The sequence below is a fragment of the Onychostruthus taczanowskii genome, unplaced genomic scaffold (assembly GCF_017590055.1).
Source record: "Onychostruthus taczanowskii isolate IOZ18803 unplaced genomic scaffold, ASM1759005v1 scaffold52, whole genome shotgun sequence".
In the NCBI taxonomy this organism is placed as follows: domain Eukaryota; kingdom Metazoa; phylum Chordata; class Aves; order Passeriformes; family Passeridae; genus Onychostruthus; species Onychostruthus taczanowskii.
Genome location: NW_024502791.1, coordinates 5,698,367 through 5,706,909, shown reverse-complemented (window position 1 = coordinate 5,706,909; position 8,543 = coordinate 5,698,367). Strand labels below are relative to the sequence as shown.

The window sequence follows — 8,543 nt, the reverse complement described above, 5'->3', positions numbered from 1 at the left end:
CAAAGGCACTGTTTTTGCCTTTGAATGCCACCAAATTTTTTGTGCTGCTCCTGGAAAAATTTCATGATCTTACAGGTGTAAACTCACTCATTTCTCCCAGCAATCCCATGTAATGGTAGTGAAATTTCCCCTGTTATCCACCAATACTCAATAACAAGGTCACATATTCCGCTTGGGAGAGTTCTGGTGAAGCAGAAAGGACAAGGAAAATGACACAGGAAAACTAAATGCTTCTCTCAGTCCAATACCACTTCAAGGACTCTACTGCTTCAAGTCTACTCAGTCACACCAAGTGCAAGACACACACCTGCATGCCCTGAGCAAAGACACCATCAGAGATTTCCCCACCTCAAATCACACTTACTTTATTATTGCCAGTGCGGACTTGGTAACATTTATAATCCCAGCACCTCTGTTAAGTACTTGTGTAATTGTCATTCTACAGCTAAAAGATGAAGAAAACAATCTTTTCCCTTAGCACTGCATAGACCATGCCATGGCACCCAGCAGGGAACCATCTGCCTGCCCTGGTGGTATTTCTTTGTTCCGAACACCATCAATAACATTTCACTGTTACAAAGTGAAAAAACCCAGGAGCTGAGACTAAGCAAGTATGGTGGAAGACACATACCAGAATGCCCAAGTGCAAGGTGGGAAGTTTAGGCAGAGGAGGTTTGAACTCTTAGCTCATGTTACACATTTCAAGGACGTGCCTTGTCCCTGTTTGTGCCAGCAACATCTTCTCCTGGACACACAGTCCAGGTCCTCTGCCACTATGTTGTCTTAGGTTATCAACTAAGCAGCTCACCACCCAGTATCAGCACACTTTACTGCCCACTACCTTCATGTAACCTCAAATTTGGGGGTAACAGAAGGCATTTATGGACACTGAGTATCAGCAATGCAGATGGTGCTTGTATTAAAAGCACTTACACTGCAGCCAGTGTAAGCAATGTAGCTGTTTTTAAACAACTGCTCCTGACTTCAGATCATTAGGACTGCCATTTGAAGTGGCAGGTGGAAACTTCTACATCTGCTGATGCAGGTTCAGATAAAATGTTCACATTGCACAGTTCAGAAAATTAAAAAAAAATCTGGAAACTGAATATGATCCACGTTTAGCTTTGAACAGAATAAATAAAAAGCTACCTAAGTTTTGTGCAAAGGATTTTATGGTCGCAAATGTTTGCAATTAAAAATTTAAAGAAAACACTTCGGTGTTTTTATGTAAACATTCCCCTGCTGCCTTGGAAATACTGACACAGCAACAGTGCACTGAGATGTTGCAGAAAACAAAGTATTCTTTAAAGTAAAGAAAGAGCTACAACCACCAAAAAAGGTAAAAGTAATTATTAAATTATTTCAAGTTTACAAATAGTAAGATATTGTAAACATATTCCTGCTATTTAAATCTCTGCTGCTCTTTAGCTGATTTTCCAGTAAACTGCTAAACTGCACCAATACCAAGTGGTTTTGATGACAATTCCCAGGTGAAGAAAAAAAAAAATCCTGGACCCAGAAGATTTTATGGATCAAAGTGTCCTTTATTGGGTTGGGCTGAGGCATGCTAAACTTCATGACAGGGTAAAAACCAAACCTGGATACCAAAGCAAGAGGGGAAAATAAGATCTTTATCGTTTCTTCAGCCAAGTTTTCAGAGACATAATCTCTTCTTGGGAAGAGTTGCCAAAAGCACTCCCACAGACACTATCAACAGTTGCAGTCCCTGCTAAGCCTATGACCTGAAAAGAAGTTTGGTAACTTCACCAGGCAACAAATTTCCACCAACACCAAGGCTGTTAGAACTGAGTCACATCCCTTCCCCCAATGGTTACAACAGTCTCTGGGGCTTTTGGGTTTGATTTTGTCAGAGGAGTGGACAGAAAAAAATGCTGCCAATGCCACTGACTTCTCAAAACCACACAAGCCTTGCAGGTAGCTGGGGAGCCTCCTGTGTGCTCTGCACCCAGCCACACTTAGACACTGTCTGACTTCCTTCATGCTAGACCACACGACCTGGCAGAACTACCCTCAGGGAGCGAAAGGCTCCGTACATACAGACAGGCTGATCAAACGCTGCCCTCAGATGTCTGCTGTGCTCATCAGATTTTTATAAAGAAGATAACCAAGATGGTAAGATGATTCAAGACAGCAGGAGATAATGTTTGTAAAAGTAATGTTTGAAGCTTCAATTGGAAGTCACACTGAGAAGATCTCATCAGAGATCGGAAGTAATTTTGCTCAGCTGCAGGTGCAACAGCCTACCTCACATGCAAAACATTCTGCTGTCATCTTATCTTTAAAGACACATCATTGTACTAATAAGGTCAGAAGAGTAGTAACAGCCTTGTCTTTTCAGATGCTTCAAATATCTCAAACTGAACTGCTGCACACAGGTGGGAGTTAGAAATCCCATTTGACTCCACTTCTGCTACAGCTCAACTCTGAACTCCCCAAGCATGTCAACTTACTGGAAGAACTATGTATTTTAGTGTTATCTCTACACTGCCACTTTTGTGCTGTCAGAATAATACTGACAGTTTTGATTTGTTCTTTGCCATAACAATGCATATAAATCCAGCACATGAAAAAGCATATCTGTGAGGAAAAAAAAGCTATCCTGCTAGGAATCCCTAAAAATAAACTTATTTGAAATTACTCCTCAAAAGTATGTTAATTCTAGTTAACTGAGAAAAAACTGTTTTTCCATAAGCTGCTGGTCCTCCCATACAAATCAATTCCCACACACTTCACAAATATTCCCAACTGGAAATTCCATCCATCTTAGTGAAAAGCTTTGCAGCACCTTTGAAATGCTCAAAATCTTTTGAGCAAAGCATAAGAAATTGCACCTATACCAAAGACATCCCCCATCTATGAAATAGGACTTAGAGAAATAGTATTTGTAGAAAAATAACTCCTTATTTATAACTGGTTTCCACTGCAGATCACAGTTACTCTGAGAGTAACAGAATCATGGTTCAATCCCAAGCCTCTCTCCAAGTGTGTGCCCTATCCTCACACAGCACTTAGTTAAAGGGCTATCCCCAGTGTCAAGGATAGAGGCAAAGCCATACAGTAACTTAACTGCTGAAATTTGAAGAAACCCCTTGAAGTCCAACATTTGAATGAGAAACTAGTGTAGAAGGATATTTCCTGCAGCATCTTACAGAACAGCAATGAGAGGCAAAGCACACACACAACAATAAACCCTAATGCAAGGATGCACAAGTACCACAGAGAAATTACAGGGTAGCTCAGAGTGAGGAAAAACAACAAAGAGGGGAGGAGGGCCCTTATGTTGCAAAAACTATCACTGCCAATAACATGAAACACAACTTCTTTATGAAAGCAGCAGTGACTTTAAAGCAGCCACTGACACTGGAGAGCAAGGTAGAGCTCTGGCAATTCTCTACAGCAGATATGAAAGACAGGGTGGTCCAACCCAGAACCAGCAGCAACCAGGAGACTGGGCGGTGACAGTGCCAGGAAGGGCACCAGACTGTATGAAAGCTGGAGAGAGTAACAAACAAACCCAAAACATTCTTGGCAGAAGGACTCAGCAAAGAACATTCGGAAGTGTTTCAGACTCCAGCTGGCTATGCTGCTTTCAAAGCGGACACAAAAAACAAAACTTGCTGCTTTGCTGCTGTGAGTCTGTAGGTTAAAACCCACTCTTGTATAATTCATCAGGGAGACAGACGAGACCAGTTTTTGCTCACTCTTCCTCACTCCACATTAACCTCTTCCCAGACCTCTCCCCAAATCCTGACACTACAGCACTTGCTCAGGCAGAGATGCCTGCAGTGATGGAGCAGCCATGTGGTTCACGCAGCAATGATGGTAACAAACACAGCACAGTCCAGCGAGTAACCAAGTCCTGATTTCTTAAAACAGGAGGGCAAGGGAAAAATAGCATGAGTGATCAGATGACTGAGCATAAGGCCCTCCTTGAAAACAAAAACTACTTTTGTAATGTGTAAAGTGCTCTATATCCTACTGTATCAAATACAGCAATCTCAGCATTCAGTAGATCAGTTTCAGTTTGGAGGCCATTAAGATACTGGTATTTTAGTACAGAAGCTATTTCATTTTCAAGGCCCAATATGTGCTATCACTGTCTCAAAAACTGGCAGACGAAAAAGCTACGACAACTACAGCTACATTATGAAGTCTTTATGCAAAATATTGGAAGAAAATTCCAAAGGCTAATTAATTTTCACTTGTTAATTAGAATTCAGTTGTGCTTTAATAACTGAAAACCAGAATTTGTGTAAAAAGTCAGGTGATAAAAAAAGTGAATACAAAAGCGAAGTGGCAATACAAGAACAAGGGAGGAAAAACCCGGTAAGATTAAGAATAGCATTTAAATATAAAAATTTATTTAGGTGAAGTCACAAACAGTTTAATATCAATTTACAAACACTTTATGTTATGCATATTATTGGAAATATTGAGAAAGGGAGAGGACATAAGGGCAGCTTTTTCCTGAAACAACTAAAGACAAACCCTTACCATCATGCGCATTACTGGATCATAGTATTACCTTGACCATAACCTTTAGTATGCAAGGAAAAAGAAGAAAACAAAATACTGAGATGCAGAATGCAAACTGTGAATCAGTGAAAAATATTTTCATGAACACCAGACTACAAAGGTCTAGTCTGATGGTCAAGATTTTAAGCATTCTACTAGGATAAAAACAAATTATAACTTAGGTCAATCATTCTAATTTATGAAGAATTTTGTAATGCACAATTGGGCTACCTGACAATGACAGCAATGGTTAATGCAGAACAATGGAAAGAGGATAGTGAGCCTCACAGAATAATTCTGTTGACAACCTGAGTTATTATCCCGAGTGTATGATACTTTTCTGAGTCAAATACACATTTACGTTGCAGATACTCTCAATGAAATGGCAAAAGTAACAGCTGTAACAAGACAAGTTATGATTTATTTTTTTTTAAACAAATATAATACACAGGGTTTTGAAGTGTCCGGTTGTGATCTGCAAAGATCCAGGATTGCACACAAGTTTGGTCAAATGAGAAGGTTTAATCTGCGCATTAAATTGGCTTTTACTTTCAAAGTAGTATTTTAGGGCAGGATTCTCCTCCGGGAGAGTGTTCCTGACCTCATTCAACCAGTGTTCAATTTATTCACCTTCCTGAATCTTTGCCCTCTTTGGATAGTCTGTGACAAGTGCTGCGCTGCAGGAATTCCTGTTTTCCAGCAAACTGGCTTGCTCTGCAGGTTTGTAGTCCATTGTTACAATTGCTGATTGGGTAAAATGAATTTCCTACGTCTTCTCTAGCACAGCTTGCAACGCAACAGAAGCAGAGGTAAAAGAATGCACTAGAATACCAGAGCTCCACTTAAACACCAACGGAGTCAGGCTGTTGGCACCAATAAGAAATTCTGTATTTAACAAATCTGAAAATATTTAAGATCCAAAGGTATTCAGTTTTATAAATAAACTCACCCACTTAGTCTGACTCCCATCCCAACTGGTCTTCTGTTTTCATGGAGTCTGAGGAAAAAAAGAGAGTTGCATGAAGTTATACACACAGACATAAATTTGCAGGAATGACTCTCAGCTATCCTACACACACAGTGCCAATTATCGCACTCAAACTAAAACTCGGATTTCTCATTTTGTTTTTTCCATGTAATGCAAAGTTACAGCTCTTCACCAGTGCCTTAGAAAGGACAGCTGTGCTCATACACAATGCTTTCTACACTTTGACTTAATTTTTACTGTTTAACCATCTGTGGAAATGCAGAATTAGAGATACAGGCACTAAACTAAATGATGCTGAAATTCAAGGAGTCTTGGACTAAAAGGGGGAATGAAATCCAGTCAGGCTGCCTAACCCTATCCTTTCAAACTACAAAAAGAAAATAATTTCAAAACAACAGCCTGGTAAAATGTTTTTACAAAACACCTCTGCTTTCTCTTGACAGTGTGAATGTGGAAAAGCTTAGGTTCTGTCCAAACTCTTAAGCCCATAAAAGGCTATTCTCTCCTATTTTAATTCTCCAGTTCTTTCGCCCAAGTGTGATGTCACATTTTATTTTGCTGAAGTAGTTTTACACAACATAAAGAGAGCTTGCAAGGAACTGGGGAGATATGGGGAAACACACAGGTCACCTCCAAGAAAATATTTCCTTGCTGCAACCTTACCAATGATAAACTCAAGCTTTATCCTAGGCCTCATCTACATTTGATAGATGCCTAAACCATCATTTAATTCAAGGACATTTTTGAACAGTTATAAGAGACTATATGCTACCAATTAAAAGCTGCTCTAATAACAGAAAGGTGGCTGAAACCACAACAATTAATTGCACAAGTTTTACTTTTTATTGTGCTGTTAAAGTACTACTCATTTTACAAACATTAGACTTCTGATATTTTGTAAGAATTAAAATAAACGTGTTTATTTTTTTCTTTACACACTTTCTGGGGGAAAAATACATCAATGCTACTGATAAAAATCAACCAGGAAATTTCCAAGAAATCAAACGGATCGAGACCCCCTGGTGCCTCAGCAGACAACAGAACAAAGCTCAGCACTGACAGACCAGCTGCTGTTGAAGAAGTTAAAAGAGTGGTTAACATGACAAGCTGAAGGTCCAGTCTCAGATGAGATGAAAGCTATAAGCCATTGCCCATCTGGTGCTCATATAAGATCTGTAGGAAAACAAGAACTGAGCTGTTCACCTTGAGAATAGAGAAATGTAAACAGACATATCAGAAAAAGTTGCAGAACACAGAGCATCAACCACAGAAGGTGCAAGGCCAACAGGCCTGGGTTTATCTATCTTACTGTGTGGTGTTTGCTCCCTTTCTTTGTCACAAATTGGCCTACAGAAGTTACTTTTGATAGGTACCAAAGGCAAGACTTGGTGTGATACACCAAGCACTTTCAGACGCCTTGAAAAGGGACAAGGCTAACATGAGTCCAAGAACTTAGTCCCTCTGTGCTGGCAATCCCAGACAAGGAAAGCATCTGATAAAACAACAATTCTTCTGGAAGGCAAAGGTTCTTTCTACAGTTGTAAAAAAAATTGATTAAAAATAAACACAGCCAATATAACAGAATCTCTCTGTCACCATTCAGCTGGCATGAAGCTCAACATCCAGCATTCAGCTGAATTTTCTGTGCTGGGGATTTGGCACACTGCAGTCACCAGCGTAAGAGAAGCAGCACCACCCCTAATATAGACAGGAAGCCTGCTGTAGCTGTGGAGCTCAGCATCATGTCTCAGGCAGAAGAAAGGGTAGAACCTGCCTGCATCCACCACAGGTTATACCAATTCATAGTGATACCTCTACTGAAAGCAAACCAAGTACACAAAATCCTCTCTACCTCTCCTAATCACACTCATCATCTTTTCCCAGCTCTAACAGGCTCTAACTTGTAGATTAAATTTAGTGAGCCCCAAAACAGGTTTAGTCTTCAAATCATGGTGAAGTTGCACACTGTGGCCATTCTTACTGAAGTGTATCTTTATTCATATAAATTTTTTGCCATACCATGCTGCCTGCAACTGCCCACATGCTCCCATAGTAGCAGGAGAGTCTATACTCTTTGCCTTACATACAGATAACTATTGCTGAGAAAGTTGATTTTTTAAAGACAACTCGGAGGAAAAGAACAAAACCACAGAACATCTTTCTTCTAATGTCTCCAGGAAAATGCGAAAATACACCAAAAGAAGGAACTAGTGGGGTTCCTATTTTCTGGTGGCTGGAGCAATAAATGCCCAAACATTTGCTCAGAGCATCCATCCACGTGTACACCTCTCACAGTGGCCAGAAGGGCACCCATGATACCGTGTCCCTATGGTCAACACGAGCAAAGGGTCAGTGCCATGAGATGAGAGCTGCCGACCAAGACAAGGGCACCCCAACTGGCCCTGTCTCCTCTTCCCATCCGAGGCAGCACCATGCCCAGCCAGCGGAGCAGAGCAATACGCGGCCATCGGCCCATCACACCTGGCTTTTCTCCTCCTGCTTGGGGCTCTGGCCCGGCGGTGGTGGCTGGGCCGGCGAGGCCTGTGTCTCGCTCTCAGCACGCAGGCGCCTGGGGACAAGCGACTTGAGGGGCGCCATCCACTTCATCCACAGGTCCAAGTCGACGTCGCCCCAGGGCAGTGAGGGGTTCTTGGCCGCCCGCCGCCGGAAGTCCTCATCGTAGTTCATCCAGGAGGTGCCCCCGTAGGTGGCGTGCAGCTTGCGGATGGTGTCCAGGTACTTGAACATGGCTCCGCAGCGCGCCGGGTGCTTCTCGCACAGCACGCTGGCGTACACCAGGAAGGCCGAGACCCACTGGTCCAGCGTGTCCCCCGGGCGCGGGCCGTGCTCGGGGGCCAGCTCTGTGTGGAGCAAGGAAAAGAGGTCAATGAACTCCCCCCGCCAGATCCGCTCCTTGGTGGCCTTGGCCAACTTGTAGCCAAGCGGCCGCCGCAGCCCCACGTAGGGGGTGGCCGCCGCCTCGGCCTCGCCCTGCCCCGCCGCCGCCGCCGCCGGAGTG

At 42.4% G+C, this 8,543-nt stretch overlaps 1 long non-coding RNA gene across 1 annotated transcript; it reads right to left on the bottom strand.

Moving 5' to 3' along the window:
* Nucleotides 1–4,362: 4,362 nt before the first annotated feature.
* On the bottom strand, nt 4,363–8,535 carry LOC121342217. The gene is made up of 3 exons (XR_005953517.1): nt 8,006–8,535; nt 5,486–5,533; nt 4,363–5,399 (listed from the first exon to the last, which is right to left on the bottom strand). It is a non-coding gene; the product is annotated as an uncharacterized LOC121342217 (long non-coding RNA).
* Between the last annotated feature and the right edge of the window lie 8 nt (nt 8,536–8,543).